Consider the following 17,913-nt stretch of genomic DNA (forward strand, 5'->3'; position numbering starts at 1 on the left):
TTGTATGAGTGCTTTCTGCATACCAACAGTGTGCTGGGCATTCAGTATTGGACAAGAAAGATGTGGTCTTTGAGAAGCTTACAGAAGAGCTGAACACACAAACAAGAAGATGGGCAATTATTTAAATTATAATAGGTGAAAGCACACTGAGAGAGGCAGAGGTGTCTGTAATCCAGAGAAAATGTTAGGTTAACTGGTCCATGGGCCAGGTCCTATGTGGCCAGTCTAAGGTCCTAGAGATGAAGGACAAAATGATAAGCCAGAATGGTAAACCACTTGAATCTTAGGTTGTGAGCAGATGAGGAAGGTGGGGAATTTTTTACAAAAACATGCTTTGTGACCCAGCTTTCTAGACTCAGCTCAGGCAAGGGAGAGCCTGAAGGATGCAGAGGTTCGGATGGGACACCCAGGGCCCAGTTAGGGCAGCACTCCTTCACCAGACAAAGGAAGAGGAACCACACTGAGAATCCCACCAGGGGTGTTAGAAGCAGACACACCCAGTCATTGCATTACCATACCCAACAGCTGAATCAGGGAGCTAATTATGGCTTTCTACTTCTGGAGACCACATTCCTGAGGCTTTCATGAAGGCGCGCACGCACACACACACACACACACACACACACACACACACGTGCTTTCCCACGGCAGTCTCCTCCCCTTATTCTGCTTCCTTATTTCCACCCCCACTTTCAATGCCCCCACTTTATCTCTGAAGCATCCTTTGCACAGGGTGCTTCTGTAGTTTCATACTGTATCCTGGCTCCACCCTCACATGCACACCAACACATTGCCCACACCCTTTGCCTGACTCAGTCATTGTAAGGGAGCTACAGGTCATGCCTTATCTTCCACCTAGAATGTCTCTGACAGAGAACCACAATATGTCAGTGCTGGATGAGTACCTTAAAGAGTCTTACCCAAACTACCAACTTCGCGGAGAAAGAAACTGAGGCCTAGCCAGGAACATGGCTTATCCAAGAGTATTTAAATAGTAAGTGGTGGGGCCAAAATGAGGAACAGGCTTCTAGGATTATTATTTTTCCACTTCCCTGGAATTCTACATCTAAAAACACAAAAATGAGTTTGACTGAAATCTGAAGCCCACCTGATCCCTTATTCTGCCTTCCAAGAGTCTACCCCCAGCCTTTTTTTAAAGTGCTGAGATGTTTGATTTACATTGATCATTCAGCGAATGTTTCTGAGAAACTCCCACCTGCGAGGCACCCCATCTGTCTCTGGAGATGTAGAATCCAGTCCCTGACTCTAGATAGCTCACAGTCCAGGGGAAGACAGACCTGCAGTCACAGCCACAATAAGCAAGCCTACACACGCTGTGCCAGTGAATGGGACGGGAGACACGGAGCTTTAGAAAAAGGAACTGTAATTTTGACTGAGATGATCAAAGACAGTGTGAATAAGGACTGCATTTTAGGTCTCAAATTTTGACAGGTAGAGAAAGGCCTTTCAAACTGAAGGAAAAATATATGCAAAGGTGGAAAAGAAGAGTTGATGTTCTGAGAAGGCAGAAGAGCCTTTGGAGTTGATACAGAGAAGTTGCAATGTTACCTGTAATAACTACCATGCGTATGTACTCACCACATGGCAAGGTTTCTCATTTCGTCCCTGCAGCAAACCTATAAACTAGGGATTGGTTCATTTAAGAAGTAGTTATAGAATGACTATGATATACCAGCCAAGTTCTAAGTGTTGAGGGTACATCCGTGAATAAAACAGACCAAGTCCCTCAGCTATGAACAAAAAAGAACAAGTCCCTGCCCTCAGGAAGTTTACATTCCAGGAATTGTTACCCCCATTTCGTAAAGGGGAAAAAAACACAACAAACAAATAAAACCCCTGAGATACAAGGAGATTAAGGCACTGGCTCAGGGTCGCACAGATTTAATTAGCAGAGTCTCTCTGTGCTCTTAAACTCTTTGTTGTGTTTCCTTCCAGGAAGCCTGGAATCGAGAGTTGGGGTTTTCAGAGTCAAGATTTGGAAGTAGTAAGGATCTCTTACAAGGTTTTGAGCAGTGGAGTGGCTGAAACAAAATGGTGTTGCTTCTGTTTGGGCTGTTTCCCCCCACTCCAGTATAGTCAGAGATCAGCCACCCCAATCTTTCCCCCTCCACACATACACACTTCTGGCTGAGGATGACATTCCCTGGGTAAAGCCATGCCTGGTTTTAGCTGATTAACCTGGGTGAACCCTCAGGACTAGAGCCTCATGCCACACCCAGCACCCCACTTAACTGGCCTTTTGTCCTACCAAAACTTGTAAGCTTGGTTTCCTTCCTAGCCCAACTGCCAGAAGTTAAAAGTGAGCGTGGTAGAGAAAATGGTAGCGTTAAAAAGGTACTGGGTGAGATTTATAGCTATAAACTTGGAACAGGCCTCAGCTTTCACCAGAAACCTCGTGCCCGGGAGGGAGCTGGAAAAGTTTGCCTTTGAAACGTCTTGGGAGCGGGAGTGCCAGTGTGCCGGACTCCGGTCTCTAATCCCAGCTTGGTGAGGCAACGCCCGTCACTGGGCTGCTGGTCCCGTCTTTGAACCTAGAAATCCAGCTTTTTCGCTGAACTTAGGGGTTGCAGAGACAGTGCTGGGGAAAGGAAACTGATGAGTAAGAAGAAGGGGTGATAAAGCAGAAAGGAGTACGGGGAGGGGGAGGAGAAAGAGGTAAGGAACGGATAAAGGAAAAGCGAAGGAATAAGAACGGATTGCGCGTTAATAAAAGGCAAAACGGAAGGGACAAGAACAAGATAGGACAGTCGGAGAAAGGGAAGGACCGGCGGGTGGTGAGAAAGACTCACACAGGGCGGCCCGGCGGGGCTGGCTGGAAATAAGAGCGGAGAGATGGGGGACGGCGGACACGGAGGAGCCGAGAGGTCTCGAGCAGCCCCAGCTGTCAGCCGGGAACAAAGGCCGTGGAGCGGCGAGTCAGAGGCTGCCAGCCGCGCCCCAGCCAATGAGCGGCGCCGGCGCTGGCCCCGCCCCGCCCCGCCCCGCCCCGTCCTCGGCTCCGGGACCCCGCGCGGAGGCCGGCGCGCCTGGAGCGGGCTGGCGGCGGACGCGCTGGGAGGCCGGAAAGTTTCTCTGGCCGCCTGGTTCGGGGAGCCGGAGCCGCGAGCTGCGGCGGCGCCACGGGCCCCCCCCGGCCGGCAGTTCTGGGAAGACAGCCGGGACACACTGAAAAAAAAATCTCAAGTCAGCCCGAGGCGCAGGGGGCAGGTAAGGTGCGGCGGACGAGGGGTCTTCCTCGCTCCGGAGAAGCGCCTGCCGCCGCAGCCCGGGCACTCGGGCTCCAGGGGACACTGCGCTCCCCACGGCGTGCCAGTGCGTCTGTGCTTCCGTTGGTCTTTGTCTGTGCCAGGGTCTGTCTAGGTGTCTTTGTCTCCGCACGTAACTGTCACGGTCTCCCGCTCTGCCGGGGTGGGTGCTCTCGTCTGGTCCCAGCCTGGAGAGAGGGACGCTGCGTCTGTCCTTCTGTCTTTGTCTCCGGTCTCCTGCAGACTGGCTTTATCTGCTCCCAGCCCTGAATCTGATCTTGATGGACATTAAGTGTTGGGTGACACTGATGTCTGAGATGAGGAAAGGGGGAGTGTGTGTGAGCCCGGAGGGACCCTGGTCCCAGACAGAGGGTCTGACAGCTGGGGTCGGGCCACTGCACTTTGCTGGTTGGAACTCTGGGGATGGGCTGTGTCGGAGCTCACACGGTGCAGGGATACTGATGCAGTTAGAGGTTTGGAATGTCTCACTGAAGGAATATGTCACAGGGGCTGAGGTGGGTAGAGAGGGCGTTAATGAAGGTGGAAAGTGGCCCCCTGGAGTTGTGGGCCAACCAGGATCGGTCCTGGACTTGCCATTCAGCCAAATTAACACACACACAGTCCCACACCTACACACACACCACATTCCCTTCTTTCACCCACCAGAGGCAGCCAGGCCCTGACTCCCTCCCCACCCCTACACACTGCACACACACACATACACACACACACACACACACACACACACATCCTTCAACATGCTGAACATGTTTCAAAGCCTACAGCTCAGCAGCAACAGGCATCAAAACACCATCAGCCAGGTGATCTTTCTCCTTCCTGCTCCAAGTGGAAAGGAGTGAACTGTGGAGCCAATGAATGTTCTGCTGGCCCAGTAGTATGTCAGGCCTAGAAAAGTGCTTGGGACTTGTTAGCTTCAGAGCCCTCAGTTCCCCAGGAACAAAGAGTGCTTAGGGATGTGAACATCTGTATTTCCTGGGTCTCTCCTCTCCCATTCCATCCACACCCTCCTGCAACCGTCAGCCCTGGTCTTAGTTCTTAGGTGCTGACGAACTAGTGTGGAGGCACTGAGTTCTGGAGAGCTCTTGGCAAGAGCTGTGCCATATAAAGGGTCTCATGCTTTGCTGGAAGTGCAGCCTAATTGCAGTCATGGGAGCCGAGGAGTCCAGCCACGGAGAGATGAGATGTATGCTTGGCAATTCTTCCAGTACCAGAGACCCTTGAGAAGAGCCTGTGGGTAGGGGCTAGAGAGTGTTTGTAACCTGAGCTTCCTCTAAGTTCAAAAACAATTTTCTGTGGGCATGCTGGGGAAAATACAGGTGCTGAAGTATGTATATATATGTACACACATGAAAATGGGTATGAGAGAGCGTTTACAGGCAGGAAGGGTGTTTGTATTCAAGGGTGGAGAAGAGCAGAGTGTGTGGGTGGAAATCTGTGGGCAGGGACATACACACTAATCAGGTGTGGTATTTCCACCTTATATTTATCCAGTGCCTTTCTTCTGAGGTGCTTTCTGCACATCACAGACGTTATCTCATTTGTTATCTCCTTTATCCTTGCAATGTAACTACCAGGTTGGCATGAAGCATGGTTAATTCTCTGTGTCTACCAGTGAAGAACTAAGGCACCAGAGGGGCACGGCTTTCTCTGAGGTCCACAGCTAATGGGAGCAAAGTTAGGTTTAGCAAGTGGAAGTCCAAGTACGAGATCTCAGCTGAGAAGATGTGTGTGTGCACATTCACTCTTCCTGAAGTGAGAAAAAACCCAGGTGAGAGAAAAAAGGTTGTCTCTCAAGAGTGTGTATGTGTGAGCAAGAAAGAGGATAGGACATTGGAGATGATTATTATTTAACCTTTTTGGCTGCCTCTGTGCACCTCATGCAGTAAAGCCTGCTTTAACAGTTCACTGGTGCGTTTGTGTGTCTGTGCAGGAGCCTGCTGTCTGTGTGTGTGCCCCAGGACATAGATGTCGAAGTAGCTGCCATCGAAGGTGTGTCGCTGTACAGCGTGTGTTGGGGAGAGCCAATGCTTTGGGAGCATGGGAGGGAAAGATTTGCCATGCAGTTTTGAGAAGCCATGTTTCCGCCTGTATGAGCAAAGAGGTAGATGGGTTCCAGCCATATGAAAATGCCTTCTAATCCTGAAAACGTATTTATATGTCTTTGCACTTATTCAACATTCACTTAATAAATATTCATTGGGTACCCACAAAATGCAAAGCTCTGGGCCAGGCAATGAGGCTATGAAGACGAATAAGGGAATGAGGGCAAACCTGTGGTTAATCAGCTTATAGACTGGTGTAATGGGTAATATTTAACAACACGTAATACCGTTCACTAAGTACACTATGTGCCCAGTACTCGTTATTCATTATCTCATTTAATTCTCAGCACAGTCCTGCAGGGTGTGTATGATTATTAGATGAGGAGAGTTAAAAATGTAGCTAGGACAGAGAATGAAAGAGCAGGGGTTTGAACTCCACGCAGCTCAGCCTTGGCTCTTTCTGTGTTCTTCTGTTACCTTTGAAAATAGAAATACATGTTTCCTCTCTGTCAACTATTCTTGCGCTGTCCCTCTACCTCCGGCTAATAAGCTGTCACTCGTACTTCTGGTTTTAACCATAAGAATCAGCTCCTCCAAGAAATCTTCCCCTCTCCTTTCCCTAAGTCTGGGTTGCATGCCTTCCTCTGAGTTCCTACTATCGTTCCATACTATCCTGGCATTGACCCACTGGTCCTGAAGAGCCTGCAAAGTTCTTAGAGGCAGAAGGGTACTGTGAATGCCCAGCTCACAGTATACTGTTTGGCTACTATGGGTAGGACCTTAATAAATGCTTGTTTAACAAATTAATGGGAAGGGGAAGAGCTGTCAGAGACCTTTGGCAGGGAGCATTTTCCCAGCAGCAGATTTCTGCAGGGACACACTTTGTTGGTGTGGCCTCTGGCTTTCCTGCCTCTATTATTGGGCCATCTCCTTCAGTGCCTCTGCCTAGACAGGGCTCCTCCATCTCAGTTCCTGACTTCAGTTTGGGAACACAAGGAAAACCTAACCCCTACCCACGCTGTCAGCCTAGGCACTCTCTCTGGGGGTCAGTCAGCCAACCACTATATACCAGTGGGAGGTGCCAGGTATGATCTAGAATTAAGGTTTTTAAGATTGTGCACTTGGGACCCCAGGAGAACAGTGGTTCCAGGGCAGTGATGAGGTGTTTCTAGGGGTTTGCCAACAAAGAAGTATCCAACTGTCTGGGGAATCTTTAGGCAATTTAAGTGGTAGGTCTTTTGAGTTTGCTTTTGAATAGATCTTTATGCTGCTGCAGTCTGAAAATTGCTGATCTAAAATAGACACTTACGCTGTTGTTGTGAATTGCAACCATGTTTGGGGAGGTAATCTGGCCATGATTTGCCCAAGGTCACATGGTTACCATCTGGTGACTCCCTTCCCGTGCCCTTTACACCACCCCATTATTTCTCAAAGCAGAGTTGCTATATGCCTTCTCAGGGGTTTGTGGTGATTTTAGTTATCCTAATAAAAACTGTACTTCACTATTTATTTGAGGTTTCATCCATGCAAGGTGTCAGGGAGGTGGGGGATTAAAAAAATGGTTCAATATGGCTTGAGACTAAAATTTGTAATAAGAATTGAGAAGAGGAAGCAGCACACATGAATCTTGACAACTACATTGAAAATTGGATTGTACTAACTTTGAACATAGCAGCTGCTCAGCATGAGGGAGGTGAGCTCAAAGACACCAGGAAAGAGATGGTCATGAACTAAACATTGAAGTTGAACCTCAGGAAGGTATAAAAAGAGTAGACCTAGCAGCAGCGAGGTCATAGTTCCAAGATGCGAGCTGAGACCTGAGGATATGGAGCTTTTTCTTCCAAGAGGAACCCAGGTGGGAGCCTGTTTCCTCCTTCCATGGAGTTCAGCATGATACCCAGACCAGGCAGAGCTGGGAAATGAAGGATGAGAAGTAGCTCACCTCTAACAACTGCCTCCAGCAAAATGAGTGTGCATATTGGCTCTGGATCCCCTTCTCCAAGGATTCAGAGAAGTGGGTGGAGATGTGTCAAATCAAGCATGGTTGCATTGGGCTTTGGGCTAGCTGCCGATTGGCAGTGCTGCCTCTGTGTCTGCAATCTCCATCCTGCTTCTGTCACTCTCCTGCTTCCAGCCAGACATCAGCTTCTACCTGACAGTCTATCACCCTCTCTAGGCTTCTGGTGATAATAATTTTAATAACCCTTTTTATTTGTTCAGGACTTTACCCTTTACAGGGGATATTATTATTATTGGTGTTGTTGTTGTTAAGTATGATCGTCATCATCAACCCTGTGAGAAAATATCTTCCACAATTTGGCATACGAGAAAACTGAATGAGCCTATCAAGGGTGAAGAAGTTCACCCAAGATTTTAAGTGGAATGCTGGAATTCGAACCCAGCTGTCCTGACTCCCAGTCCAGGGCTATAATCACCCAATTGTCAGGCCTTATTAATTAGCAAACAGAATGTGGGTGGGTGTGTATATTAGCTAAAAGCTAAAATTAATTGTTCTAATCAATCCAGTAGACTGGTGATTTTTCTTGCTAAGTGAAAGGTCAAATTGGTGTCTAAACAGATGTGATATGGGTTTTGTTTAGCACCTGGAACAAAGACAGTAAAGAGTTGCCCTATCCGGATCACCCACAGATACGCTTCCATGTCAGTTAATCACTGTGGGAGAAGATAACTGCCTTCAGGATGACTGCCAGCAGACACACACACACACACACACACAGACCCCAAATTCATTCATTCATCTCTTCCACTGAGACATGCTCTCCTCCTATACCCACACTCACAGTCACAGCCCATAACATGAATCCTCAGACATTCCCAGATGGCAGGACCTGGAAGATCCACACCTATGTCTACTTGGGTTGGCCTCTCAGTTGCAGGATCTAAAGTGTGCTTGGGCTACCCCTTTCCTTGATGCCACAGAACCTCAATTTCTGCCATGCCCAGAGCAGTCTTTTGAATTGTCATCAGTTCTTCAGAGCTTCAGAATCTCCCAGGTCACAGCATCCACCAGATGAAGAGGGACCATTCTAGGTGAGATTTTAGGCTAAGGGGTACCCAAGGACACAGGCCCCTCAAAAGTGTCAAAGTGGAGCTGAGATCAGGGTGAGGGTGGGCTTTGCTTTAAAAATCAATTGGCGTCTCAGGATGAATCCTGCCCTGTCATGAATCCAACTGCAATGCATAGACTGCCAGGTGGCTGAGGCAATCCCTGCCTGAGGCATCAAGGCAGGGCTGTGCACTTGGCTCACTGGCCTCTTGGCTTTGGGGGCATCTTCAGTCTCCTTGCCGTTGCAAAGCCATTTGCTGCTAAATCACCCTCCTCCTGGCACCCTGGACTGCTAAATCGGTCTCAACTTGCTGTACTTCCACCCACTACCTTAGTCATTATTCTCTGGCAGCATTCAGAGAGTGGGTGTAAAGCAGCTGAACATTATATTCCTGCTGAAGAGAGAATTGAGTATAGGCATGCAAGGGAAGGAGGTAAGAAAAAGCTAAGGAGGCAGGGAAGCAAAGCTTGGGTTTGCCAGCACCTTTCCCTGATAACTCCAATAACTCTGGATACTTGGGTGATGGGCAATAGGTGAGTGTGTCCTGGCTCAAAAGGAGAAGACACAGGATTCTAGGGTGAGAGAGGTACTCTCACTACTGAGGGGCTGCACCTGCCTGGTCTGGAGGGAAGAAAGCATATCAGCTATGGGGAGAGAAAGACTCCCCCCCACCCCCATCAGCTCCCTGTTCCTTAAATTCTGCAACATGTACTATCACACTCATTGCACATCTGTTCCTACATATTAGTATTTAGCTTCTCTATCCTTCCTCCCTAGATTATAAATCCCTTGAAAGGAAATGTGTCATGTCTCAGGTGTCCAGGCTCTGGACACAGTCAGGGCTCAGCCCCAAATGGCTGAGGGTAATGGTGATGAGGCCTATGGTGGCCCTTCCTACTTAGCCATTTCAGATCTCCCTGTGCTGCCCAAGGGCCACAGAGTTTGGGAACCCAGGCAGGCAAGAGGAGAAGGAATAACATGCGAACTTTCAAGGCTGGGTCTACTATCTCAGTGAGAAGCTTCAGGGAGGGAAAGGGTTATACCACGCAGGAGTAGACTAGCTAGGGCAGTAGAAACTTAGAGACTTTCTGTCCTATGCAGTGGCTCCATGTGATCTCCAGCCAACAGATGGGGCACTCTTTGTCAGCTCAGCCAGCACACAGGATTGCACTGGGGCTGGTAGGAGGTGGAGAACAGAGTTGGTTCTCATGTCAGACAGCAGAGACAGCATTAGGCAGAACACAGTGACCTTGACAGGAGGTTCTCTGAGTCACTGATTACATTTTTTTGGTCTCCCAAGGAGGGGTTGGAAGGGGAACACAACATCAGTACAAGCTGGCCTGGAACCTGATGGATCCTGCAACCCAGGTTCCTTCCCTCTCACCCTCTTCTCCAGGAAGATGAGAAAACCCTGAGAATAAAAGCTGCCACACAACTAGGGAGGCAGGGACAATGGGGAATTCGCAGAGCATGTCAAGGGATAGAAGTCTGGGGGAATGAGCCCTGAGATTGCTCTCAACCTTCTGCCAACTGCTAAGAGGCAGCCTGACCGGTGTGTCTGGAGGATGCCTGTGCTGGGTCTGCCCTGGCCACCTCAGCAGCAAGGTCACGGACAGCATGGTTTCAGAAGGACACTTTAAGGACTCAGAGCACCTCCCTTATTTATTGAAACCTTTAGACATTCCAGCTTCAGCTCTCTTCTTCTTCCCATTGAAGGGCATCTCAACAGTGCACATGCGAGGGAGGCTGGGAAGGACTATAATGTGCTCACATCTTGAGACAACTTTCCCCAGCCCCAATGCCTGTGTGGTGCCAGCAGGCAAACTACAGGCAAGTGGGGAAAATGAGAGCCACCAGGCAAAGCCTCAGCCTCCACCTGCACTAAAAAGGCAGTGCTCCACTGAAGGGAGCTGCCTGCTCACAGCTACCTGTGCTCCTCCCCTCCATGGGCCTGCAGCTGCCCTTCTCAGAGGCACTGCACTAGCAGGGAGTGGGTATGGGCAGAACGCTTGGTCTTTCCTGAGATATTTCCTCATCTACCAGGAGCACCAGCCTTTCAGCTTCCCCAGGATTTAAAAACTTCACTTGACTGGAGTTACTTCTATGCTAGCACTATAGACAGGACCTCCAAGCCCAAGGTTCCAAGATTTATCAGGAAACTAGGAGCCTGTGTTGAAGAAATGTCCAGGACTCTGCATAGAAACACAATATCTCAGACTTGAAAGGACCCTTAAATTCTATTCTATGCACTCCTCCCACTCCCCCCAAAACCCTTCTTCTCCAAGTTGTTGTCTTTACCTCCAAGAACTCCTGCTCTGGACCCCTGGAACCCATTTCTTTCTATTTTAGTTACATTCTTTTAAAGCCAGAGAATGCTAGGTTCATATCAAGCACTCTACCAGATCCTAGGAGGAGCAAAAAATGAGACACACTGTTCCAGACAGGCTCTGTACTGGGGAAGACAACAGATGCATTAGAAAATATCACTCTACAGAGATGAATCGGTCTAAAAAGTCTTCATGGAAGATACAGAACTTGGAAGCACCCTGTGGTCTGGGTGTGATTTTAAGAGATGGAGGGGGGTGGGTGGCAAAGATAGGGGACAATAGGTGGTGGGAACAAAAGCAAGTTGAATCAGATTGTGAAGGGCCTTGTACACCCCTTGGGAGTTTGCGTGTTATTTGGTAGGCAGTGGGAAGTGACTGTTGTGATAGGTAGGGGAGTGGCTTATAGTAGACCTTGGTGTTAGGAAATTAATCTAGCAATGGAGAGTAGAATAGATTTGAGGGTGGAGAGGCTTCTTTCTAGAAATAAGACTATTTATTAGAATGACTTTCTATCTTCCTTCCTATCTCCTGGTTGATAGCACATGTTCCCAGGGATCTCACACAGCCTGGAAACAGGGTAGCCAAAGTTTCAAGGAGAGGAAAGCTCCTAGTCTAACATCAAAGATCAGTTGTCAATGTGTCTAGAAACTTATTTGTAATAGGATACATGGGTAACACCTTGCTTTGCACTATTTTGGACATGGACAGAATCACAGGGGTCTTTTCTTTTTTTGACAGGTGAAGGCATGGAGGCCCAGACTAGGGAGGAACTTGCTCAGGGTCGCACAGCTCGTTAGTGGCAGAACCAGGACTGGTGCTGCCACTTAGACTTTTTATACTAACCCACTGCTATTTGTGGACAAAGACAGAAGGGCCAGTAGAATTCATCAGATCCTCAAACCTTTTAGTGTTAGACAGGTTTGCCCCAGGGGACGTATGAGAACTTGTCAGTAATGGGATGTTCTCAGGCTTTGTGGATTTCTCCCCCCAAGTCAAGGGAGTCCCTAGACTTTGGTGACAGCTGATACAGCCTCCATTTTTCTGTCCTTGTTTCTCTGGGTCTTCAGATGTTTGCTTTCCTTCCTCTCCTCTGCCTTTTCCTTTGTTCTAGGAGTTCTGAGACTCTCCCATCTAATGCGATAGTGAAGGTTTACTGTGCCATTCACAATTGTGACCAGTGGTCACCTTTCCAAAATGAAAATCAAGTTTGCTATCTCTGTCTCATATCTGCTCAATTTAAACCAAACCTGAACAAAATGGGAAGGTTGTGGGTGCCAGTGAGCTATGCTAACCACCCAGAGAGTTGATGCCACATTGGGAAAGATTCCCAGCCAGGAGGCAGGTGTGCCTCCTGGTGCCAGGAGAAGCAGGTCCGGTCAAGTAGGGACCTCCTTCGATCTCAGAAGAACAGGCTGCCAGGGGTCCTCCTACCCACAGGGTCTGTGAAGATCTTAGAACATAATTCCCCATCTTTCTCTACGTGCCCAGGAGCTTCCCTTGTGTTTGCTAAAAACCGGACTAGCCAAGGGCAAGACCATGGTGGTGTCCTGTGACATCTCTGGTGAGGTGACTGACCCCTGGAGACAAGGCTTTGCTCAGGCAACATTTCAGTTCATGCCAGGCTCCCTTAGTCTCCCACAGAAATTCATCCTCACCTGGACAGCAACCTACAGCCCTGGTAGAGAGAGCAGGTGAGCCCTAAAGGTGAGGCTTGTGCTTTTTCATGCTGTCAGCCCTTCCAGGCAAGTTTGGGAGCAGAGAGCAGAAAGAACATGGTGTGGGGTCATGCAGATCAGTGTTTGGCTCTACTACCTAATAGCTGTATGGCGTCAGGCAAGTCACTTAGTCTCTCTGAGCCTCAGTTTTTTCATCTGTAAAATGTACTGTGTCCCAGGGTGAATTTTTATGAAAATTACATGACCCAATATAACTAAAGGCATGGGAAAAATAACAGGAGCTCTATTTTCATGTTTCATCCCCCTCCCATCAGCTCCAGAGGAAGGAAAGCAAGCACGAGACTAAGATGTCTGTGTGGGAAGGCCGTGAGCCCTTGGTGCAGGACATGTTCAGGGGAGCAGGGAGGGGAAACTTTAGGGTCAGGCGGGGCTGCCTGGCAACTAATCTCTTATCTGCTTACTCTGGCAGAGGGAGACAGTTGTAACTAAAAACAATATGGGAGGGAAACACTTCTACCTTTGCCGCTCTGGATCTCCACCTACCTTGTCAATTTGACTTTGGTCAGATTGAAATTATGGAGAACACATGAGTGCGGCATCATTGAATCTCCTGAGGTGGAGACTTGGTGTTGAAAGTAGATCTCTTGCTCACACTGGCTTACACCAAATGTGTGGAGGACAGGAGGCAGGAGAGGGGAGGGCTGAGAGACCCTGCGGATCCCTGGGTTTTCCCTGCACCCTCAGGAAGACCCCACAACGCCATCTGGAACATGTGTGGACTGGAGTTAGGGCAGGAAGATTTCCCCCCAGAGTGAACGTCTGGGTACAAGGGGTTTATATTGCACCTCTTTCTCTTTTTTCCTCCTGCCTCTTGCTTCAAAGCCAGTGCCTTTCCCATCTGGATCATTTTCTGGATTATGTAGCCCATAAGGTCAGGAAAAGGAGAGAAAGAAAAACGAATAAAATGAAACTTCTCTCTGCATTTAGTTTTTGAGACATGCACAGATGCAAGAAGGCCCAGGTCTGGCCGAGTCTCACATATAGGAGAATGAAGGAGGTTGAAGAGTCTCCTTCTGCCTTGGAAAATTAGAGGAACATTATTCTGCCTGATGGCATTAAACAAGATGGGGGCCAGGCAGCCTGGGTGGACTAAGAGCAGCTTGTCTTGATACACATTCTACACCAGGGACACATACACAAATTCTCCACATGAGATGGGCAGTCTGTCAGTTAATGCACCTTCCACCTGCCTTCTCATCGCCCTCTGTGCTCTGGGTTTGGTTTGGTTTTGTTTTCCTTTTTTTTTTCTTCTTTTTTTAGGTGGAGGAAACTTTTCCACTTTAATGATGTGGCCTAGAGAGTTGAGATGATTTCTTCCATGGCACACCGCACACAGCTGCTAGGTCTCTGACCTGACGTTAAAACCTGCATCTTGGGGGTGCAGCAATTTCTCCATTCTAACATGTTGGTATCTGCTAAGGAGAAGACAGTGCCTCCAGCAACATGAGGTTCTCCTGGCTTTTAGGAACATCTGGGAGAAGGGATGTTAGCTCAGTTTTAGGGCTCTCTGATTCTAGGCCCAGGACAGCTTGAAGAGATCTTAAAGAACTGCCCAGGAACAAATGCAGCCATGGCACCTCCCTCCAAGAGCCTCTGCCCTCCTCCATTAGGCAGTGGTGGGAATCTCCAGCCTGCAGAGAAAGACAGAGTTCAAAGAACTGCCCTCTGCACAGTCCCTGGGACAGCAGCTATAAAACCGCACTTGACCGCACTTCATGGATTCAGAGGCTAATGAGAGATGTGGAACCCGTTAGAGAAACACAAGGCAGCCCAGAATTAGGCCTTACTTTCATCAGCATAAAGTGGTTTCAGAGAAGCCTGCCAACGGTCAAAAATTATGGTGCTATGTTGAGGTCCCTGCTTAAGATGCCTCCACCCGTAAGGCCCTAGAGAGGTGTGTCCCAGGACAGGAAAACAGGATGAAGGGATGAACACAAACCAAGAGTTCCTCTCTTCTTTCTTCCCTCCTCATACCTTTTCTGTCAGCAACCGAGAACCCTGCTCCATTGCCTGGCCCTGGAGCAGCTCAGGAATGGGGACAGGGAGGCAGGTGGGGTTTCTGGGATTTGGTCTAATTGCAGCACCATCTCCCTGCCTTGCCCTTCTGGGTGCTGGCTTCATAGCACTTCCAAGGTAGCCAAGACACATCTGTAGGGGTGCAGTGGTGGGAAGACCTCAGGGATCAGCCACTTCTCCTGTGGACCAGAAAGGGCTTTTAGGGTTTCAGTCTTTGCAGACAAGTATGTTTCCACATTGAATCATAAGAGGGTGACAGCAGAAGGTAGAGTCTGGTTTCTAAGACTGATGACTGTGAAGACTTTTCTTGCCAGAATAACACAGGTTGTTCAGTATGTACCAGATCCAGTGCAAGACAGGCATTGCTTCTTGCAGACCAGTGCCTGTGCTGCTTCACATTTACTCCCGCTGCTCCAAGCCACTGAGTTGACGGGATCCCTTGGAGTTCTCCACTCCGTCCTCCCGTCACCCCTCTGTGGACGCAGGTGGAAAGGACTTCCTGCAGGTGCTCTTGTTTAGTTTTCCTCGAGGAGGCTGTGTCAGAAAATGTGGGCTGAACAGTAGTGGCAAGAGACAGGAGCAGGCCAACATCACACGCCTCAGCCCAAGAGGACTTTAGGGCCAGAGACTCACAGAGATGCCTGTGGGGAAGACAGAGGCGTCTGATCTCATCGACACCCTGGGGCTGGCCTACTATTAGCTGGCTGTGACTCAGAGCACATGCAGGGGGAATGAGGAGACGTCTCTAGCTAAAAACACCCCATCCTGTAGCTCTGTGAAGGATGGGGACTGCTAGCTTAAGAGGCTGGGACTGCTCCCCACTATTCATACCTGTGCAGCTGACTCTCTGCTCCTTTGAATGTACTGAGTTCTGGGCATGGCTCTGTGCTAGGCCCCAAGGATACTTGGCATCCTCAGGGAGTTTACTATTTATTTGTTAGATTGCTGATTTCTAAGCACGTTAAGAGCAATTCCTATAAAAACTGGATCGATGATTATTCATATTTAAAAAAAATCTAATCTCTAAAGGCCCCAAATGGAAATGTCCCCAGTTCTTTAGATAATGAAAGAAGTAGAGCCCAGAGACCAGCAAAGTTGGAGAAAAATAAATCGAGATTAGAGCCCAGAAATGCTTTGAGTCACCAAGTTCCGTATGTTAAAAAACAAAAACAAAGGTAAAACCTAGCTTCCATTTACTAAGATCCTAATTTTATCCAAGTTCCTTTACAAAGAAAACCTCACTCAATACATACCTACCTTGTGAGGTAGGTACTGCTGCTAGCTGTGATTTACAGATAGGATTGGACGCTTGGAGAGGCCTTCGTGGTGGCCCAAGACGAGGAGTGCAAAGGACTGAAAAAGGATTACGAGCTGAAGCCAGAGTGCACAGGGAGGTGATGGAGGGGTGGGCATCTTGGGACAGAGTCAGGGTGAGGTCTGGAGAAGCAGGCAAGCCTGTGGGGAGAGGGTTGGGCAATGGAGCAGGGGGATCACTGGCTGCTGGTGACGTCTATGGAGACCTGGTGCCGCTAGAGGTAAACAGATGGTGTGTATGGCTAGAGCACTGTTGACCGCAGCCTGGGTTCAAAGCCAGGCATTGCTCCTTGCTAGATATAAAACCTGAGACCTCATTTTCTGCATCTTGTGTGTGAGAGTAACAATAGTGTCCCCCCTGGGTAATCAGAAGGGGGAATGAAACATGAGAGACTATGGACTATGAGAAACAAACTGAGGGCTTCAGAGGGGAGAGGGGTGGGGGAATGGGATAGATTGGTGATGGGTAGTAAGGAGGGCACGTATTGCATGGTGCACTGGGTGTTATACACAACTAATGAATCATCGAGCCTTACGTCGGAAACCGGGGATGTACTGTATGGTGACTAACATAATATAATAAAAAATCATTAAAAAAAAAAAACAATAGTGTCCCCCTCAGTGTTGGGGTGCAGCTTGCTCTAGATCATGTATGTAGTCCTTCGTCCAAATCTAAGGAAACAGCAGATGGGAGCTTAAGAGAAACTCTGTCCCCCAGATTGACATCCAAGGGGACTGGATTCTGCTATTTCAGCTTGGGCCTGTACGTCTGGGCAGAGGCAACATGAAGGTGAACTGGTCAACTGTCTCCCCACAGCCTTTCCAGGCAGTGGTGACCCCTTCTTGAGCCATGGGTGGCTTCTCAGCCTTTCAGAGGAGGTTTCTGACAACATCCAGGTCCTGATTCTTGATGTGGAGACTGAAGAATCCCCCAGCCATGTGAGGGAGGGAACTCTGCTCAGGGGTCTGCCAACAGGAGTTTCATTCCCTCTTCTCCCCAGGAGGAGAAAAAAAAGCTTCAAAGCTAAAATGGAAGTGGCATAGTCTGTCCCCCAAGCCCTGGGGACAGAGAGAGGTGGGTGCTGAGCCACACCAGTCTGGTTCCCCCTCATCCCTGAGATCTTTTCAGGGATACTTGAGTGGGGGAAACCCTACCCTTCTGGGTGGTGGCCCAGCTCAGGTGGCCTGAGGGAGACAGGGCACCAGAGCAGCTCTCCCACTCCACCCCTGCACCACATTCTGGCAGCACCGCTGAAGCCACTTTGCTGAAATCACCCTACCATCCCCATCCTAAAGTTAGCACTAGTCTGCCAAGTAGGGGACAGAATCAAGAACCAGGCAAGCTCAGGAACACTCTCTAGAGCCAGGAAGGAAAAGAGAGTAGAGGGAGGGAGGGAGGGAGGGAGGGAGGGAGGGAGGGAGGGAGGGAGGGAGGGAGGGAGGGGAAAAGGGGAGGTGGGCAAGTTTGTGGATTTAGCTTCTGCCCTCTTCTTCCTACTGAGTGTCTTAGCTTGAGCTGCTATAACAAAATAGTATAGACCAGGTAGCTTGAATAATAGACATTCATTTCTCACAGGTCTTGGGGCTGGGAAGTCTAAGATCAAGGGGCTTGAAGATTTGGTGTCTGCTGAGAGGCCACTTGCAAGATAGCTGCCTTCTTGCTGGGTCTTCACGTGGTGGAGAAAGAGGATTCTGGTCTCTTACTGTTCTTATAAGGACACTAATTCCATTTTGGGGGCCCTCCACTTACGACCTCATCTAAACCCAGTTGCCTCCCGAAGGCCTCACCTCCAAATACCATCACACTGGGGGTTGGGGCTTCAGCATATGAATTTGGAGGGACGAAAACTTTCAGTCCATAGCACTGAGCATCTGTCGGGTTGGCGTGCACAGGCAGCAAAGGGAGTACCAGACAGGTAGGATTCAGGGTCTCTGTTTCTGAAGATGCAAAGCCCCAGTGAGGAACTAGATGTTAAGTCAGGAGATGTGTTAAGGAGTGCACACAGGGCGGGTTTCAGTGCCTCTCTGCTGCTCAACCCGCACTCCCCACCCCGTCTGACATCAGACCAGTTCTTTGCTCCCACTGAGCCTCCTTAGTCATTGGCAAATTGGGAGAAAGAATC

General features: G+C 49.0%; 1 protein-coding gene across 2 annotated transcripts in view; it reads left to right on the forward strand.

The window, feature by feature from the left end:
* Nucleotides 1–3,024: 3,024 nt before the first annotated feature.
* The window catches only part of LZTS1 (leucine zipper tumor suppressor 1), a 52,365-nt gene continuing 37,476 nt past the window's right edge, over nt 3,025–17,913 (forward strand). For both annotated transcript variants that reach the window (XM_045793854.2, XM_045793855.2), the window contains exon 1: nt 3,025–3,228. The gene's annotated coding sequence lies outside the window, so the exon portion shown is untranslated. The remainder of the gene's footprint in view (nt 3,229–17,913) is intronic.

This window comes from Ursus americanus, chromosome 13 (genome assembly GCF_024610735.1).
Source record: "Ursus americanus isolate L20-20 chromosome 13, mUrsAme1.1.p, whole genome shotgun sequence".
Taxonomy (NCBI): domain Eukaryota; kingdom Metazoa; phylum Chordata; class Mammalia; order Carnivora; family Ursidae; genus Ursus; species Ursus americanus.